The sequence below is a fragment of the Asterias rubens genome, chromosome 12 (assembly GCF_902459465.1).
Source record: "Asterias rubens chromosome 12, eAstRub1.3, whole genome shotgun sequence".
Taxonomy (NCBI): domain Eukaryota; kingdom Metazoa; phylum Echinodermata; class Asteroidea; order Forcipulatida; family Asteriidae; genus Asterias; species Asterias rubens.
In genome coordinates, this window is record NC_047073.1 from 1,022,132 (window position 1) to 1,042,250 (window position 20,119).

Consider the following 20,119-nt stretch of genomic DNA (forward strand, 5'->3'; position numbering starts at 1 on the left):
ACAGCCATCTGAGAATTGTATATTTTGTAATTTTAACACAAGACAGTAACGATGGATAATGTTAAGTTGAGCATAATATTAATATTGATTTTTATAAAGTGTATCATAAATATATACTCTTCTATTCTTAAGATTTGTTTGTAACCCCTACAACAGAATGTTACACTACACTTAAAGTGGTTTAATTGTTGTTCTGGTGTCAACATTTAGGTGCATAGTTAAGGTAGCTTTCAGTGGTGTATTTATTATTACTTTAATAATTATTATTGCACAGTATTTGTAGGGGGGCAGATAGGGGCAAAGCATTATGAGGGGGCCATATGACCAAGAGCAGTTATTTACAAGAAGTTCGAGTAGAGCTACATATACTATTCATAATATTAGATACTGCTTTTTCAGACACTGTTTGCAGTTCAGAGATTATGGTCCAAAGATGTTTTAAATGCAAACAAATTGTCCAGTGTTTGTTTTATCAATATCATTTTATTATTAATCATTATTGTTTTCTTATGCACGGCTACAATCGTGGGTACACTTTTTGTAACAAAAATATTTAGTATCTCTGTGCAGATCTTGTGTTCTACAAACTGACGTAACATCGATTATTCATTGTTTAACATTGAGATAACTGCTTTGCAATGGTTTTCAAACTGTGGTTCAGAAAATGGACCTTAAACAAAGTATATATCCATGATTGTGGATGTTCACAAATATTTTTACATTTCTTTGTATTCCCTTTTTAGAAAGGCATGAATAATTCAGCATTTTATCATCAAAATTTGGGAGATGGGTGTGAATTAAGGCATACAAAACAAATATGTTATGTTGGCGTAACAGGCCCCTAGAAATAGGGTAGCTACATGTAGGTAGGGATTTTTTTGCCCTCCCAGCAACGAAATTGACATAGATAACAAAAGAAAACAAGGCTACACACAACAAATAGTCTATTTTTAAACTCATGATGACATTTATTTTATTTTTATTTCTTTAAAATATTTTAATTATTAAATTGTTTCCCTTGAATTTTTTTTTAAATATCCAGGGTCGGCCGTAATTTAAGGGTAAGTCGGGTTAGCTAACATAACATTTTTTATTCAACACTTTCACTTCCCTGGTGTAAATTTCATTAAATTTCATTGTACAATATTTTCTCTTTTTCCTGACTGTATTCAAATATTCATATACTTATTTGACCATATATATTTCTCATGATTAGATGTTATTAGTTCACCAAGTATTCATGTGTTTACAAATAGTTTATACCATTAAATGATTCAGTGTAAAACAACGGAACTTCATGGAGGACTTTAATTGCATTTTGTTGTTTAACATTTGAATTGATTAAAACCCTGAATTTATTCAAGTTAACAACTGCCACTATGTACCTGTGTATATGCGGGCATATACCGCTACACAAATGGACCCCAAGCATGTCAAACTTCTTCTACACAGTCCAGAAATTGTATAACGATTCCCACAATTCACTCAGTAAAATCTTGTATGAGAGCTTCAAATGCCCCAACCGCCCCTATGCTAAGGCCAAAGTGCATAAGGCAATGAGAAAACCCCCTTGTAATCACTGACTTGCTCTTTGGTTTTGCTCGGCCTAGATAAACCAATAAATCAAGACCACTCAAACTTTTCATTTTTTTTCTTCTTGAGTGTGTAATGAAGGAAGTCAGGAAATTAGTTTGTTTGTTTCATTAATGAATCAGCGGATTTATTTTAAAAAAAATTTAAAGGGACAAATTTGGCAGTACGTGATTGTCCCTCCCCTTTAACGCAGCGTTTTAAAAATAAGAAGGATAGCACCCCAATGTTCCGACACCCCTATGTTCCGACACCCAACTGTATTTTCCTAATCTTTAGCCTCAAGTGAAGACTACCAGGGGGTTGTCGTAATTTATAGAGCAGTCACCATTGAGATATTGTACCATAAATTCTGCACCATTTCTGTGGCGTGTCAAGGCTTTGAGGTTTAGTACATTGGTCTCAAGTTCTGGGTTGCTGAGCAACAGCGTGTGGGTTAAAATCCTGGTCATGAGGCTTGTGTTTTTTAGCAAGACACTCAAAAACTATGATATTGCTCCTGTGATTGATTAAGCTCGGTTCACTACATAATTTATACCTGGCAGCACAGGCTAGGCATCGACTCCCCAGGGAGCTGAGATGTTTTTTGTTTTTGTTTTTCTTGTTTAGATGATCTTCCCATCAAGGGAACTCAGCAAACTCCCACGCACAAGGGGATATAAACACCAAGCAGGCAACAGCCAATCTCTCCATACAGACATCGTTTAATGTCTATGAGTATGAATTGCACGCTCATTCAAAGGGGGAAAGGGGAATAATGAGCAATTAATGTAAATATAAATAAATACATTATACAAACAACAACCAAGATACCGTTATGAAACACTTGAAATTTATTTTGTTTTTAACATGGGGGTGTAATGCATAGTATACTGATGATAATCAGAAATCTGGAAGGGGAAGCCCCTTCCAATTATTGTCCCTTTAAATCCCATTATCTGTCCATTAATGTTGAAGGGCGCCCTCTCCTGATCAATTTGTGTGCAATATATATGGGGGGATATTTGAGACCGACACCAGCCTGACCAACAGGAAAAGAAGACCTCGCTATGTTTATGAAAAATTAGCAGTTTTTCCTCCCTCTATGACTCTTCAAAGTACACCTGAATGTTCACCAAAGACTTCTCCATGTTTCAATGGTATGTTTTGAGTAAACCAATCTTGAATATCTGTATTTTTCTTGTCGTTAACCGCAAGTAAAGTAGGACTAATTTCCATTGCAAATGTGTAACTCGTACATGTGACTCCGACCGAACAAGCTAAGTACATGTACATCCCCATCCTAGTACTTCTTGATGCGCGATGTAAACAGTCCCTAGAATCCCTAGATAAAATGTTTGTGAGTCTCCTCTACCTTGACCAAAACCTAGAAGCACAGTTGCACACTTGCAAATGGGCAATTCCATGGTCAGTCCATGTGTCATTTCCTCATCTTGGTGCTAGAAGTTCTATGTTTGATAATCTTTGCACTAAGTTTATAGACTGATTTGTACTTGACATTCAATTCAAGGCTTCATGATTGAATTGATGATATTAGAAATGTTGTGGGCTTTGTGCTCTGGATGTTATAACGTTGTAAAAAGTGGTCAGTCGCATTATATTACACAAAAAGGACATGGTAAAATTTAACACACTTTTCATAATTCAAAAATTTCCTCAACCAAAAAGCTTGAGAAAGTGTTACTATGTAACACACAACTCTTATACATGAGTATCCAACAGGATACTTATAAATGGTCAGCAACTTGAACTTTTAGATACAAGGCAAAACCATGGTCAGTCGCATTATGGTCAGTCGCATTAGAGTTTAGCCACGCCTACATGGAGCCAAAGCTGAGTTCTTATTATTGTGTCATGTCCATGTTTGCTTGGAATTGCCCAAATGCAAAAAGTTTGGTATTTTAGGGCTTAGGCAATTCTACAAGGTACAAAAATATGTCATAATGTTGGGGGCCATATAAAAAAAATTGCCCACCCCAAAAGTTTCAACAAACATTATTTCAATTCACAATTCACGATGATCAAATCATGTGACTGAACATTCTTCCGAACATACTGGAAAAAAACCCAGAGGTTTAATGAAGCCATGTTCCTTTACTTATCATTTTCTAATATATTTGGAGAATTTTCTTTTATAAACCCTCATGTCATATCAAATATAATATATTATTAATATTAAAATTTAAACATCGCGTCTAGGTGATTCACTTGTCACTGTTTATTTCTACCCTTTATTATTACTGTTCTAAAAAAAAAAAAAATAAAAAAAATAAAAAAGAAGAACAAAATCAGATTTGAAAGCCAATAATTATCACACTTGTTATTAAATTTTTAATTGTTTTTATTTTTTTGCAAATTACCATGGTAATTTTTAAAATGTCATAAAAAATATTTTGGATAAAACAAAGACAACTGCTGGCTATAGAGTCATACACAGAGAATCAAAGAACATTGCAGTCACTGCAGATGTTTATTCCATGTACAGCTTCCATGGGAAATCATACTTTCTCGTTTGCCTTGAAAACAGGAAAAACTCAAAACAAATGGGACCAGTTGAGGTCATCGAAGATCGTTGTATGGTGTGAAAATTTCAATGTCCATCAAGTTTTAATGTATGTTTGCATACTTCTTATAAACAAATGAAAGTAACTAGGGCATCAGTTGATATACATGTATGGCATCATTATTTTTTTCCAATTCAAAGAAAAACCCTTAATACTGTGAAAACAGAACAGTGGAGGATACATGTACGTACATGTACACGTACATTGTAGGCAGTGATTAGCCATGCATTGTGAATGAAGTACAAACCACATGGTTCTATGAGGAGGTTCCTCAACAAAAATCCAGAGGAATGCCTTCTAGAAACTATAAAGTAAAAAAAGGCTCACTATCACCATATAAACAAAATAACTGAGTTATAGAAGTAACAATCCCTATTGACCCAATTCACCTGACGTCATCATTAGAATAATCTTGGATGCGCAATTTATAATTCTTAAGATGCATTGAGGTAATGTTTGCCACAAGTACACTATAGTAAAATTCAAGTTGAAAGGATTTGAAGGATAGTGCCACTACACTGTTGTTTGATTGTGTGTTGTAAGTAAATAATGTTGTCGTGATTAGACCTGAGCGACACAATAAGTTCACATAACATAACGTCGCGACTAATTTTGAAGTAGTCGCAACTAGTTTTGTTGTAGGCACGGCTGTTTTTGTAGTAATCGTGATGGCACGGCTCGATTAATCGAGTACTTGAAAAACAGTAGTTGCGACTCGACTTAGCAATCAATAGTTGTGACTACGAAACTAGTCACAGGAGATGCCCAGGCCTATTCCTTTGACCTCAATGAGGGCGTTTTTGGGGCTTGAAACGCAATAGACTTGATTCAAGTCCTGTTCTTGTGCGAAAGAGGTCCCTATTTAAGCATATCTTGCAAACTAGCAAACAAGCCCTCATCATCAAAATGTAGCTGATGTGGTTCCAAGAATGGCTCAGGTTGGGGGATGCCGGTTGCAAAAAAGTTTACTGACGTCAGGTGATGGGACTGAAAATAAAAGAGACTTGAGTCAAGTCTAGAGACGTGTATGCAGGAGGCCTAAAGACTCTGGATATTGTAATTTTGAATCGTACATAGTTTGCTTCATATACATTAATTTTGTAAATTCCCAAGTAGGCTAATTGTAACATTTTTTTTCTGCCTGAACTTCCTAGTAAGTTTGTCCCGATATTTCCCCAAAGTCATCAATAAAAGTGTTTTTTGTTTTAGCAATGTCTCTGATTGAATTGAAATGAGGAAATGATATTCCATTTCCCTAACTATTCTATTTGCACAACTTGGTTTTGAGTTTGTTATGAACTTCAATTATCTCTGTTTACATGTTTTCTCCATAAGTTTTTTGCTCACATGGGAATATCTTGACATCTTGATTTCTTGTACAGTCGTCGGATTGATTTTGAGCAAATCTTGCTAACCCTCAGTAGGGCTCAAATTTCTGAGAAAAGTCCACAAGACCACAGCTTGTTGCTTAAAATGTTTACTGTTTCAGAATTGTTCCAACAAAACCAAACAGCTTAAATGCACTGGACATTATTACTTGTTAGCATTTATAACTTGATCACGAGCACGGGAGAGCTTTTGATAGTATAACATATTGTGAGAAATGGCTCCCTCTAAAGTAACATAGTTTTTGAGAAAGAAGTCAAATAATACTTCAGCTGAAGTCTTTTATTATGCATACTGTAGGCACACAAAGTAGTGCAACAAGGATGTTTTTCTTTCATTATTCTCTTGCAACTTTAATGACCAATTGAGCTCAAATTCTCACAGGTTTGTTATTTTATGCATGTTGGGATATATTCGAAGTGATAATACTGGTCTTTGACCATTACTAAACGTGTCCACAGTGACATAAACTTATAAGAGTACACTTTAAAGGGAAGGTACACGTTTGGTAATTACTCAAAACAAACATTAACTTAAAAACTGACTTGGTAACGAGCAGTGGAGAGCTGTTGGTAGTATAAAACATTGTGGGAAACGACTCCCTCTGAAGTAACGTAGTTTTTGAGAAAGAGGTAATTTCTCACTAAAATAATCAAAGACTTCTAGCTAGAAGTCTTTTATTCTTATCTGAAAGCACACAAATTCGTCCCTCAATTTTCTCGCAACTTCGATGACCAATTGAGCCCAAATTTTCCCAGGTTTGTCATTTTATGCTTAAGATGGGATACACTAAGTGAGAACACTGGTCTTTGACAATTACCAAACATGTACCTTTCCTTTAAGGGTACAATGTAAACTATTTTCTGTGGATATTTAGGTCCTTGTTGCTAGTCACCATGCTGTGTGACCATCTTGATTTTCAAGATTTCCAAGTCTGAACCAATGGAACCAAAATGAGGCTTGGAGAAAAAATAGTATGGCTCCTATTTCAGTCCAATGAATACTAGTAATTCTTTACAGTTATTGGATAAAGGGAACATGGCTAAGATGGTGGCCGCATGTTTAGGTCTATTATAATTCTTACTCTGGATCGAAACCATTCATTCTAGATTGTTTACAAAACTAAAAACAGGCCACTTTCAGTTTTGCATTCGGATACAACACCTGTCCTGAATCTGATAACATTGTTTCTTTTCATATCCTCTTTCATTTTCGTTCCATTTCATTTAATTATCATCACAATTGTTACCTTTTATTATGCCAAATTGGATGTGATTTACAATAAGTTTGCAAAGTAACAATTGCAAAAACGTTACTAGTCTAGTATACTGTAAGAACTGGGGTGTTAAAATTGACACCATCGGTTTTGACTTGGTAGATTTTAAACAATTTGGGTTTAAATAAGGAAAAATTGAATGGAAGATTTAATCCTACAAGAGTATGAAAATATGAACCAGAGATTTAACCCTACCAGAACTTTGATCGGCTGCCTCACATTGTGCTAACCTTCACTGTTCAAATTACTGAGAAGTAAGAAGTACAAGCCTACACTTTTCGAATGGTGCTTGAAAAGTATAAATCCACCATAGAGATCATGGAATGCAATGCCTTATGTCGCCCTGGTCTTGTCCTTGTGGTGCCCCTTCATAAGCTTGGGCGATATCGATTTATTTTATTCACGATATATCACTGACAATATATCGCGATATTCGATATAATCGTGATTAATTAAATTTGACATCATCAGTCTTCAAACTCCAAGTAAAAGTTGTAGAAGAGACAGTCATAGCAAAAGAGAGGTGTTCTAATGACATATTCTTCTAATTTTACTCCAAACCTATGTCTCAGCTAGCAAATACATCGCGATATTTATTCGATATTGCGCTATATCGCGATATATATTTCGATTAAAACCAAATTCATCCGATATCGAAATCGTTTCCAAATTAATATCGCGATATTCGATAGTATCGTGATATCGCCCAAGCTTACCCCTTCAACAGTTTCACATGGACTAGAAACGCCCCTTGGAAATTGAAAACAACCTTGCCCTCTCAAAGATGAAATTCAGGCGACCAAATTTAGTATACGAAGAGCAGTTCTGTGTTATTTTGTGTTGGCAATCCCAAGGAAATCACATCAATCATTTTGGGAAGAATATTGCCTACCCGCCCCCTTATATAGTACGCAATCCGCCACCGCCACAAATGTTTAAAAGAATTCATTACAGAATTGGTAAAAAAATAACTCGTCTAAGATCACAGATTTACATAAAACTTACACGGTCTAATGATGATAGTAGAAAACATCCCTTGTAGTAAATCTGTCTGAAATGTCATGATATTTGATGAGAAATAAATAAAACTAGTTTCCCGTTTGGAGTTTATCATTGAGCGTTTTATTCATTTTTTTTTAAATCGAATTGCAAATTGCAAATTGTGTAACCGGTTTTTCAAACTTCTACAGGTTTGTCAGTTTTATGTTTATGGTGGATTATTACATAAAGTGCTTACAATGCCAGCAACTGTTTTGTTAGCAAAAACCAATTCTGTAATGTACCTTTAATATTTAATTATCGCTCTATTGTTCTGTGAAAAGCTTCTATTATTGGTAATATTTCTGTGAAAGAAAACTGGGAACAGTTTTGTCATGGTTTGTGTTCACATTCACCGAACTGTGGCATTTTTGGAAAAGATAAAATGACTAGTGCTGGCAAACCTTGAAATAAGTGTTACTTTTATCAGTTGCTTTCTATATGTTGGTGACCGGAGACAAGTGTTGTTCTTTCACAGTTTCAGTTTTGAAATTGGTTTCCTTATTCTCTAGAAGTTAAATACAAACCAAAAAAGTCGATATTGTATTACATTCCGTTTAGTGGTCAAAGTTGAGGAAATAGAACACCATGCATGGTGCTTTATTTCGATTGTAGCAATCGAAATAAGACTCGGCCCGAGGGTAACTTGCACACCCCCTTCCAATTTCAGACAGCTCGTTTGTCCTTATAGCCACTGATAGAAACTATTGGTAATATAATTACTCTAAATAATTGTTAGCATACAAACCTACTTGGTATTTAACGAGCAATGGAGAGCTGTTGATAATTTACAACTTTGTGCGAAACTACTCCCTCTGAAGTAATGTAGTATTCGAGAAAGATGTATTTCCTCACTCTGAAAGCACACAAAGTTTTTTCTTCCATTGTTCTTAAGACCCAATTGAGCCAATGTTTTCACAGATTTGTTATTTTATGCAAATGTTGGGATACACCAAGTTAGAATACTGGTCAGTCTTTGACAATTACCAAACGTGTCCAGTCCCATTTAAGACATTCATCTACATACCAGCAATTCTTCTGTAAAAGTTAGGGTGTAGTGCCCTTGGCCCTGTATTTTATTGAATACTTAACACACTTTCCAACTGATTGGCTGCCGAACAGGGGCTGTCAAGGTTAAACACAAGTATAAAAATGTTACAGAAATAAATGTGTAAAACTAGACCCCTGCCAACGATTAATATATTATAGTGATACAGGCCTGATACTTCACAGATGCTGAAGGCGATTGCCCCCGTTTCCCCTGGTCATTGCCTTGGTGCCCTTGAAATGCTCCAGTAGAAATTTGCAATTTCATCATAGGGTGCCCTTTACCAAGAAGAAAATGCCTTGGTGCCCTTGCCCTTTCAAAAACGAAGCTATCAGCCCTGGTGATATGGTGAGACAAATATTTCTAATTCCTGTGATCGTTTTTAATAATTGGCATTCTAATTCTAACCACAACAACTTCTGGGAACAAATAGAATTTGGCGCAAAACAAAAAATTGGTTTTGCCTTTGGGTGATAATATGGTTAATGCAAAACGACATGTTGCTTTAATCATTGTCTATAATGATATGGGAGTTTATTTAGTTGTTTGCACTGCCCAATACAGTTCGGAGCACTGAGACTGAAGACGTCACACCCTCCACGTGGTGGTTGTGTCACTGTCCTGTGACAAACACAAGGTTGCCTTAGTCATGGTTGGAGTGCACTTGGCTGTTTACCTCATCAAATACGCTGTTTATTTTGGTACAAGTTCAACATTATGAAGATCAACATAAAATGATTAGTCAAATAATGTTTATAATTCTAACGCACGCAGGGAACAAAGCTTGTTTTATTTTCACTTCCCCATCACCAAAACCTTTTCCATCCAATTCAAGTTCATGAAATAATTTTAGTAGCATTTAAGTACCAGTTTTTTCCAGAAGACAATCAGAGCATACTGATCGATACGTTGAGTTGAAACCAATGGTTCTTTTCAGAACCAACTCATAGAGATAGTCATTACATGGTGTTACTGCAAACCTTTTTATTGAGATTACTATAAAAAAAACTGTGATCAAAGAGAATTTGCCAATGCTCACAGAATAATGGTCTTTATCAAGCCCCTTTCACACGAGATCAATTTAGGAAGGGTCCCTTGCTAAATTGTAGCATGGTTGTAAGATTTTACAAAATGCACCTCATATGAACGGACAATAATTTATGGAGTGTCCAGGGTCCCTTGTCAAACCTTGTCCAACATTGCTACATTCTGTCGGAGGTCCGGAGGTCTTACAATAGCGGAAGTTTTGTCCAAGAACGTGGGTTACCCATCGTGTGAAAGGCACCCTTGTTCGTTGAACGACGTCTTAGGTGAAAATGCCCATAATACAGCGCATGCTATTGTTGTGCTATCTTATCCAACTAAGGTGATCAGGATTAACAATTCGTCATTACAGGGGTTGTTAGTTTTTTAACTTTGCAGTGTGAAAGCTCACAAAATCAGTCACACATGGTGATAACAAATGAACAGTCATAAATTGCTACATTTTGAAAGGCTACATTTTGTCAGTTTGAAAAGGGCTTTAGAGTTGAATATGTTTGTATTTATTAGGTACAGTCTAACACAATATGTATTTGTTCCGGCTTCAAACTCAACCCAACGCGGTTTTTAGATCAGTAAACATAAGAGTACATGTTGTAATCAAACTCTTATCACAAAAATAAAATAAAAAACAAAAACATTTTGGTGGTTTTAATTTCATATCGGCCACTGTACTCTTGAATAAAAACTTCGTAGAGAGGACACCGAACTCCAGTAAATTATTTTTTTAAACAATTTCTGGATATAAAGTTCAAGGACCTATGCACGGGCATGAAACATTTTCCATTTAAAGGGTTTGTTGGTTTTGGAAAAGCAAATTCATTTCCTGCATTAGTTTTTAAAGGCAGTGGACACTATTGGTAATTTCTCAAAATAATTTTTAGCATAAAAACTTACTTGGTAACAAACAATGGAGAACTGTTGATCTCTCTAAATGCAAAAGATTGAAAAGGCACTCTTTGAAGAGCTATATGCGGGACAACTCTTTTTTGAGTGGTCTTCCACTGTTTTAGATTGAAGTTTGCATCTTTTTAAGTGATTTTTCACTCTGTCCTAAAGTGAAACCCCTTTAAAAGAGTGAAATAACCCCCACTCTTTTTAAAGAGCAATATGAAGGACAACTACAAATGTAAAGAGTGGTGTTTTTCACTCTATTTTACAATAAGAGAGTATTAAACATTGTGAGAAACGGCTCCCTCTGAAGTAACATAGTTTTCGAGACAGAAGTAATTTTCCACGAATTTGATTTTGAGACCTCAGAATTAGATTTTAAGGACTCGAAATTAAGCATCTGAAAGCACACAACTTTGTGTGTCAAGTGTATTTTTTCCCGACAATATATCACGTGACCAATTCTTATGTGTTTCATAAGAAACGTTTTAAATTTCTGTCATGGTTCCTGACCATTAAAAGTAAAAGTTTTTCGTTAGAGCGGGTGATACTCTTTGAAATACCATTCACTAAAAAAAAATCGATTTTGTTAATGTTTGGGGCCAAAAATCTGACATAGCATCTTTAAAATAAGCATTGCTTTATCCTTTGGATGGGACAATAAGCCGTTGGTCCCGTGTACTGGATGGTGTAGCTGTATAAGAACCCAGCATACTTATCGTGGTGATCAGTAGGATCAGTGGCGATCAGTAGGATTAAAGGAACACGTTGCCGTGGATCGGTCGAGTTGGTCTTTGAAAAGCGTATGTAAACGTTTGTTATATAATGCACATGATTATAAAAAGATATGTTAAAAGTAGAATATAATGATCCACACTAGTATCACTTGAAATTGCGTGGTTTTCCTTTTACCTCATCGCAAACACAGTCGGCCATTTATGGGAGTCAACCCACAAATGGCCGACCGTGTTAGTTCGCAAAGTAAAAGGAAAACCACGCAATTTCGAGGCAAATGTGTGTGGATCATTGTATTCTACTTTTTAAACATCTTTCTAACCATATGCACTAACAAACGGTTACAAACGCTTTTCAAAGACCAACTCGACCGATCCAAGGCAACGTGTTCCTTTAACCCCATTGTTTCTGGTTCACATTTAACAAGCACCCTTGTTGACAGGTTTCCTCAGGGTTGAAAGCTACAGTGATTATCTTCATTATGAGGAATCCTTGGTTTGATTTATTTCAATAATAAATACATGATTATTTCAATAGCTGCTATCGACACTTGTTACAGAGACTCTCCAGGGCCTAAAATGCCCTTTTCACAACTTTATACTTCTTGTAACTCATTTCATAATAAGTGAACTTTCACATTTAAATTTACCACTGAATGTAACCCTATTCTCTGATATTGTGTTGGTTTAATCACGTGCCTTGCATGAGCTTTTGACAATCATTGAATCTGATTGAAGCAATAATGACCTTAAAAATACAAACAAACTTTGGGTGAACTGTGTAAGGACATTTCCTCGATGTGTTTCCGCTTTGTCGGCTTCATTGAAAACAGCAAGTGGTTCCAGTTGTGTATATTGGGTCTGGGTTTTCAGCAAGAGTTTCCCACACTATGACACAATTGAAATGATGAACTTGTACCACAGCAACAATAGGCCATTCTGCACACCTGACAAGGAAGTACATGTACATGTATAGAGAGCAGGATTACAACATAAGAACATAGTATTGTGTTTGACTATTGCATTTTCTTACTCTGATGATGGTGGATGCTTTTGTAGGGCTTGGTAAGTCAAGTTCGTCTATTTCTTTTTTAAGGATTATCCTTTCTTTCTCAAAAGTGTATTGTAAGGTTGGACATGGCACTCCACAATATTGCTTATGTGACAGGTATAAAACATGCCCCCTTATTTTTGATGTTTAAAAAAAAAAAATAATTGTTGGGGGGGATGGGAGAATCCTGGTAAAAAGGGTGGGCATGTTTTATACCTGTCACAATAATATATGTGTCATGGTCAATAGGTCAATGAAGGGCATTGCAAGTAGTTTTACTCATTCACCTTTATGTGATATGGCCTGTATATAATGCCTACCATGTACATTATTCTGTCATTCACCACGACCTTTAAATTTATTTTGCGATAGGGTTGAATAATAGATGGGCTTACCCCCAACGTATTTTGCTCACGCAAGTTCTTCCAAACTTTGGATTAATCTTTGGACCTATAGGATGAGTTAAGTTCCGTATCCGAAGATGTTAGGACGCATTGAACCCATTCTAGGTTAGGACGGTTACTCGTCCTAACTTAGGATTAATCTTAGGACTTAGGATGAGTTGAGTTCCGTAAAGATGTTAGGACGGATTGGACCCATCCTAAGCTAGGACGGGTTACTCGTCCTAACTCGAGATTAATCCTAGCGTTTCATGGAATTGACTGGGCAGCTAGGTGTTCGATTTCACAAAGAACTTAAGAGAGATATTAAAAAATTCAAGCTACACACTCGTCCTTACTCAAGATAAGACTATAATCTTAACTCTTTGTGAAATCCCTGACAGAGTATATTATTTTTATGAACCAGGAAGATTTCCATATGAAGGAAAACCAAATAAACATTCACCTAAATGCTGAAGGAACCCTTCTCATGATCTGGAGGAAGGATGAGATTAATTTGTGCAAAAACTCATCGTCCGGAGTATAATTTTTTACCAACGGTCGTGCAGGTTTTTAATGGAAACCTTTTCAAACCGTTTCGTATATTAATGTAATTTCATGTATATTTTAATGTGTTGATTGGTTCATGTTTTTATTTGTATTATTTTATTTTGTTGACTTTAATTTGAATCTTTGGACATTTACACAAGGAATAAGTTGAACAGGGGCTGTCAAGTTTATACAATTGATGATTTAAAAACTGTCATCGAAAGATTTAATAATCGAATCCCTGCCAACGATAAAAATATAATAAGTTAGGATATCTATAGTGATATTGGGAGACCATTATTTCTAGTTCCTGGAGTCGTTTTTAATGATTGGCTAAATAATTTATAATTCTAGCACACCCCTACACAAACAACAAAATCAGGAAAATCTCAAACTTGGTGCACAAAACAATGAACTGGTGTTTCCTTTGGGTGATAAGAAGGTTAAACAAATGACGGGTTGCTTTAGTCACTGCCAATGCACTTTTGATGTCTGCTTTGGAAGTTTTTAATTTGGTTTATTTCTTCCACAGAAAGTACTGCAGTTTTCCACTATACATTAAAGGTCGTCTCCAAATAACTTAAAGGTGTCACTACAAACTACGATGAATGGACGCGGGATGAAAGACTGTCCGGCTGTGTCTGGATGGGCTTTAATTGGCCTTCTGCTGGTCCTTGTAGTTCTACCACATTCTTCACAAGGTAAGACTTTTTATGAACATATATTTTCCAAACTTTCCCTCTGTTGTTGTTTAAATTCTGTAGTGTTTGTTCTGTTGCTTGTTTTGTAATGTTTGTAATGTTGTAATGTTTGTTTGTTTGTTTGTTTGTCTGTCTGTCTAATTGTTTGTTTGTCGGTCGGTCGGTCGGTCGGTCGGTCGGTCGGTCGGTCGGTCGGTCGGTCGGTCGGTCGGTCGGTCGGTCGGTCGGTCGGTCGGTCGGTCGGTCGGTCGGTCGGTCGGTCGGTCGGTCGGTCGGTCGGTCGGTCGGTCGGTCGGTCGGTCGGTCGGTCGGTCGGTCGGTCGGTCGGTCGGTCGGTCGGTCGGTCGGTCGGTCGGTCGGTCGGTAATTTCTCACTAAATAATAAAAGACTTCAAGCTAGAAGGAACAATAGCAAGACCCCTCAAACTCACATCTTTATATCTGGCAGGGCCACATGAAGTGATGTTTTTGTATGAAAACTGTTTTAACTTGGGGTTATTTTGCACATAATTTGATGTTTTGTTTTTCATAGGTGATGTTCCTGACTTTACCTGCTACAATGTAAGACCTCTTATTCAAACTGGTGTTCATTTTATTGGTGGCTATAAGAGTGGTGCCTACCAAGGGGCAACAGTCTCATTTAGTCGAGTATTGGATACGGGTAGTGGCAGTGACCTACCAGATCACTCTTATCAAAACACTCCTGCAGCTGCTTTTACTCGTTATTACTTCCCTGATGCCTCTGGAATAAATAGATTTGGTGCTTATAACTGTGAATTCAGTTCACCCAGAGTCAACATCGCTACAATTCTTCTACCACAGAACGGTGAGTGACTAATACTGTAAACTTAATTGTTGGAAATGATTTAGGGGAAACTGCCTTAAGATTTTGATGCTTTGGGCCTTAAAAGACATTCCTTAGGAAATGAATCAAGTTGGAACTTTGGAAAGAAGTTTTAAAGGCAGGTTATCATGATTCACAAAAAAAAAAACGTTTACAGTTTCTAGTTTTCCTTTAAGACTTTGTGAAGTAACATGGAGTGACATTTCGTATATTAACTAATTTTTGACTCCATAAAGTTTTACTTTACCTTTAAAACCTCTTTCCGACTATTTTCATTTAATAACAAACACCTGTTAAAGCCCAAAGCGCATAACCTGAAGGCAATGCTCCCCTTCAACAATGACGGCAATCATGACTAGAATAAAAGACAGTTCATGAAAACTACTGTAGATTATTCTGGTTTCACATTATTTGATAGTTTATGGTGGAAACATTCAAGCTGCAATTGAAAATAAATCTTGACTTCAGATATAAATTAGGCAGTTAATTTGGTATAAAAAACACAGTTATATAATGGTCTATCAACTGAGCTTATTGATTGTAGGTGATGTATCTCCAGCCTCATCCACTTTGACTACGAGTGCTGGAGAGGATGTAACATTGACAATGACACAGTTATATAATGGTCTATCAACTGAGCTTATTATTGATTGTAGGTGATGTATCTCCAGCCTCATCCACCTTGACTACGAGTGCTGGAGAGGATGTAACATTGACAATGACACAGTTATATAACGGTCCATCAACTAAGCTTATTGTTGATTGTAGGTGATGTATCTCCAGCCTCATCCACCTTGACTACGAGTGCTGGAGAGGATGTAACATTGACAATGACACAGTTATATAACGGTCTATCAACTGAGCTTATTATTGATTGTAGGTGATGTATCTCCAGCCTCATCCACCTTGACTACGAGTGCTGGAGAGGATGTAACATTGACAATGACACAGTTATATAACGGTCTATCAACTGAGCTTATTATTGATTGTAGGTGATGTATCTCCAGCCTCATCCACCTTGACTACGAGTGCTGGAGAGGATGTAACATTGACAATGACACAGTTATATAACGGTCTATCAACTGAGCTTATTATTGATTGTAGGTGATGTATCTCCAGCCTCATCCACCTTGACTACGAGTGCTGGAGAGGATGTAACATTGACAATGACACAGTTATATAACGGTCTATCAACTGAGCTTATTATTGATTGTAGGTGATGTATCTCCAGCCTCATCCACCTTGACTACGAGTGCTGGAGAGGATGTAACATTGACAATGACACAGTTATATAACGGTCTTTCAACTGAGCTTATTATTGATTGTAGGTGATGTATCTCCAGCCTCATCCACCTTGACTACGAGTGCTGGAGAGGATGTAACATTGACAATGACACAGTTATATAACGGTCTATCAACTGAGCTTATTATTGATTGTAGGTGATGTATCTCCAGCCTCAACCATCTTGACTACAAGTGCTGTAGAGGATGTAACATTGACAATGACACAGTTATATAACAGTCTATCAACTGAGCTTATTATTGATTGTATGTGATGTATCTCCAGCCTCAACCATCTTGACTACGAGTGCTGGAGAGGATGTAACATTGACAATGACACAGTTATATTATACACATAATGAATGTTTATGAGTGCAATGGTGCGAATATGTTCATGAGTTGAAAGATGGAATGTTCTATTCAACGAGGCGGAGCCGAGTTGAATGGAACATTCCAGCTTTCAACGAATGAACATATTCGCACCATTGCACGAATGAAAAACATTCATTATTTGTTTTATATAACATCCAAGTAAATCTTTGTCATTTTGATTGAAAGATACAACTTTCAAAACAAACAAAGCGTAGGCCTACAATTTTTAATTGTAGAAGCCGAATGCTAGTAGTTTTACTAATATGCCTTGCAGTAACACTGCTGCGTTACCAAAGACGGGCGCACGCAGTGATGTTTTTACTCAGCTTTTTCGTTCCATCCGAAAAGTACCATTGCACGCTGCGTGCCATGGTACTTTTCGGATGGAACGAAAAAGCACGGTGAGTGACTCAGCGTGCAATGGTACTTTTATTTGCTATCACGTGACGGACAATCCTCCAATCAAATGGCAAGGATCTGCTTGGGTGTTATATAAAACGGTCTATCAACTGAGCTTATTATTGATTGTAGGTGATGTATCTCCAGCCTCATCCACCTTGACTACGAGTGCTGGAGAGGATGTAACATTGACAATGACACAGTTATATAACGGTCTATCAACTGAGCTTATTATTGATTGTAGGTGATGTATCTCCAGCCTCATCCACCTTGACTACGAGTGCTGGAGAGGATGTAACATTGACAATGACACAGTTATATAACGGTCTATCAACTGAGCTTATTATTGATTGTAGGTGATGTATCTCCAGCCTCATCCACCTTGACTACGAGTGCTGGAGAGGATGTAACATTGACAATGACACAGTTATATAACGGTCTATCAACTGAGCTTATTATTGATTGTAGGTGATGTATCTCCAGCCTCATCCACCTTGACTACGAGTGCTGGAGAGGATGTAACATTGACAATGACACAGTTATATAACGGTCCATCAACTGAGCTTATTATTGATTGTAGGTGATGTATCTCCAACTTCACCCACCTTGACTACGAGTGCTGGAGAGGATGTAACATTGACAATGACACAGTTATATAACGGTCTATCAACTGAGCTTATTATTGATTGTAGGTGATGTATCTCCAGCCTCACCCACCTTGACTACGAGTTCTGGAGAGGATGTAACATTGAAAATGACACAGCTTAGCGGATTACCGGCTAATCTTCGATGGAGACACGATGGTGATGATGTCACTGCATGGAATGGCCAATCAAGCATCAGTATTATTAATGTCCAACTCCATGATGCTGGTATCTATGAATGTTTCCGAGATGGTAGACATCATGTACAGAACCATGCACTCATGAAACTCCTTGTAAGACGTAAGTTTCGACACAAGTTTCTTTTCTTATTCTTGAATAACATCAATAGTAATATAATGACATGCATAGGGGATATAAAACCACATACCCATCTTTCAGATTCACTGTGTCCTCAAAACTCATTGCTAATCACAGCTTATTAATGTTTGGGGATTCTTTATCGCAGAATGCTCTCCCAATAAGTTTGGACCAACTTGTGATAGTTACTGTCCATTATGTTATAATGGCGGTCAGTGTGATGACGTGACTGGTGACTGTATCTGCCCACCAGGATTCAGTGGCAACTCATGTCAAACTTGTAAGTGGATTATTATTTTGTTACAAACAATCTGGTAAAACATATGAGCGCTGATTGGCCTTTTGTTTATGTGTGATGGACCAAGGCATCGGCGAAAAGGTTCTCCCAACTTTAGTATGGTAATTTTGTGATTAATGGATGTGCTGTTAAGGTTTTTACTATAAAAGTGAACAATAGAAGAAAATAAAACTCTGGGAAAATAATTTTCAACTTAGATTATCTTAAATCCTTGCAGTACCCGCTGCTAAAATATAGGATTCGAACTGCCTCTAGCTACCGGGAAATCTCGGTGGTCTAGTTTGTAATACACTGCTTTAGGATTGCAACAGTGGGGTCGAATCCCACCCCACCCGAGTAATATACCTGTGATTTGTTTTCACAGAACTCAGGAAAGTTCTGAGTATACATGCTAACATCGGTGTAGATGTAGAACCAGAGTTAGTGTGAAATAATTAAAAAGTAAAGGTATAGTATATGTAGCTTTGGTAAAAGAGTTGACATTCATCAATTAAAAGTGGGTTTATTGCACCTATATACTACCTTTGGTCCTTTCTATTTTATGATGTGTCATCGTTGGTTTAAGAAAATGTGTTTCTTTGTTTTTATCTTTTCACAGTGCATGACAATAACTGCTTTGGTCAAGACTGTGGCATCCGTTGTAGTGGTAATTCTGCTGTAGCTTGCCGTGGCAATCTACTCTGTCCTAAAGATCCCTTTGGATGTACATGCGCAGCTAGCTTCACAGGCAAAAATTGCCTAGATGGTATGTTTGTTGATTTTGTCGTTTAATTTAAGGCCCCAAAATACAAGAGTGGTAGATTAAATGCAAATTTAACAGTGTTGAAGATATAAATACTTTTCAGGGCAAGGCCGAGTACTCAAATACGAGTACTTTTATCATCGAGTACGAATCAAGTTTCTGATTTAAGTAAGATTTACGAGACGAGTACGGGTTTAAAAAAAAAAAAAAAAAAGAAGATCAATATAAACCACAAGGGAAACTGACTGGGTAAATTTGTAAATGATTTTTGGGGTTGAACAAAGAATTGACTAGAGTGGGAATCGAACCAACGACCTCCGGTACGTTAATTCGGAGGTCGTTGGTTCGAATCCCACTCTAGTCAATTCTTTGTTCAACCCCCCCCCCCAAAAAAAAAAGGATTGCAAAAATGAGATATCTTTCTTATAAACATGATTTATTCACCGTAGAACAAAATATTTTTGTTTGTTGACATAATTTATTCATCAAGTGAAACAATACGAGTGAAAATACTTCTGAAGACGACAGTTAAAAAAGTTCCAAGTAAAGAATGATGACACATGTTTTATCAGATTGTCCTGCTGGTTACTTTGGTGCTGGCTGCAAGTTGAAATGTCACTGCCAAGAAGGCTTGACATGTAACAAGGCGACTGGTAAATGTCAGAACGTTGGTGGAGGTTGTGCAACTGGCTTCACTGGAGAAAACTGCCAGGGTAAGGAAAACCGTGCTCAGAGTAAACACACCTCTACTAGTAACCTTTTAACAATTTATCTGTAAACACGCAGACTATATACCTCATAAGTTATTTAATGCTTTACAGGTCTCAATTTTACAAAGCTTTCATATTAATTTGTGCACTCTGTAATTCGACATCTGATATAGCCTTGAATCCTAAATAAACTAAAAATCCTTTAAACTATTTTTTCATAAAATAGATGTTGGTAAAAAAAGGAAAAAAAGAAAGACCTACA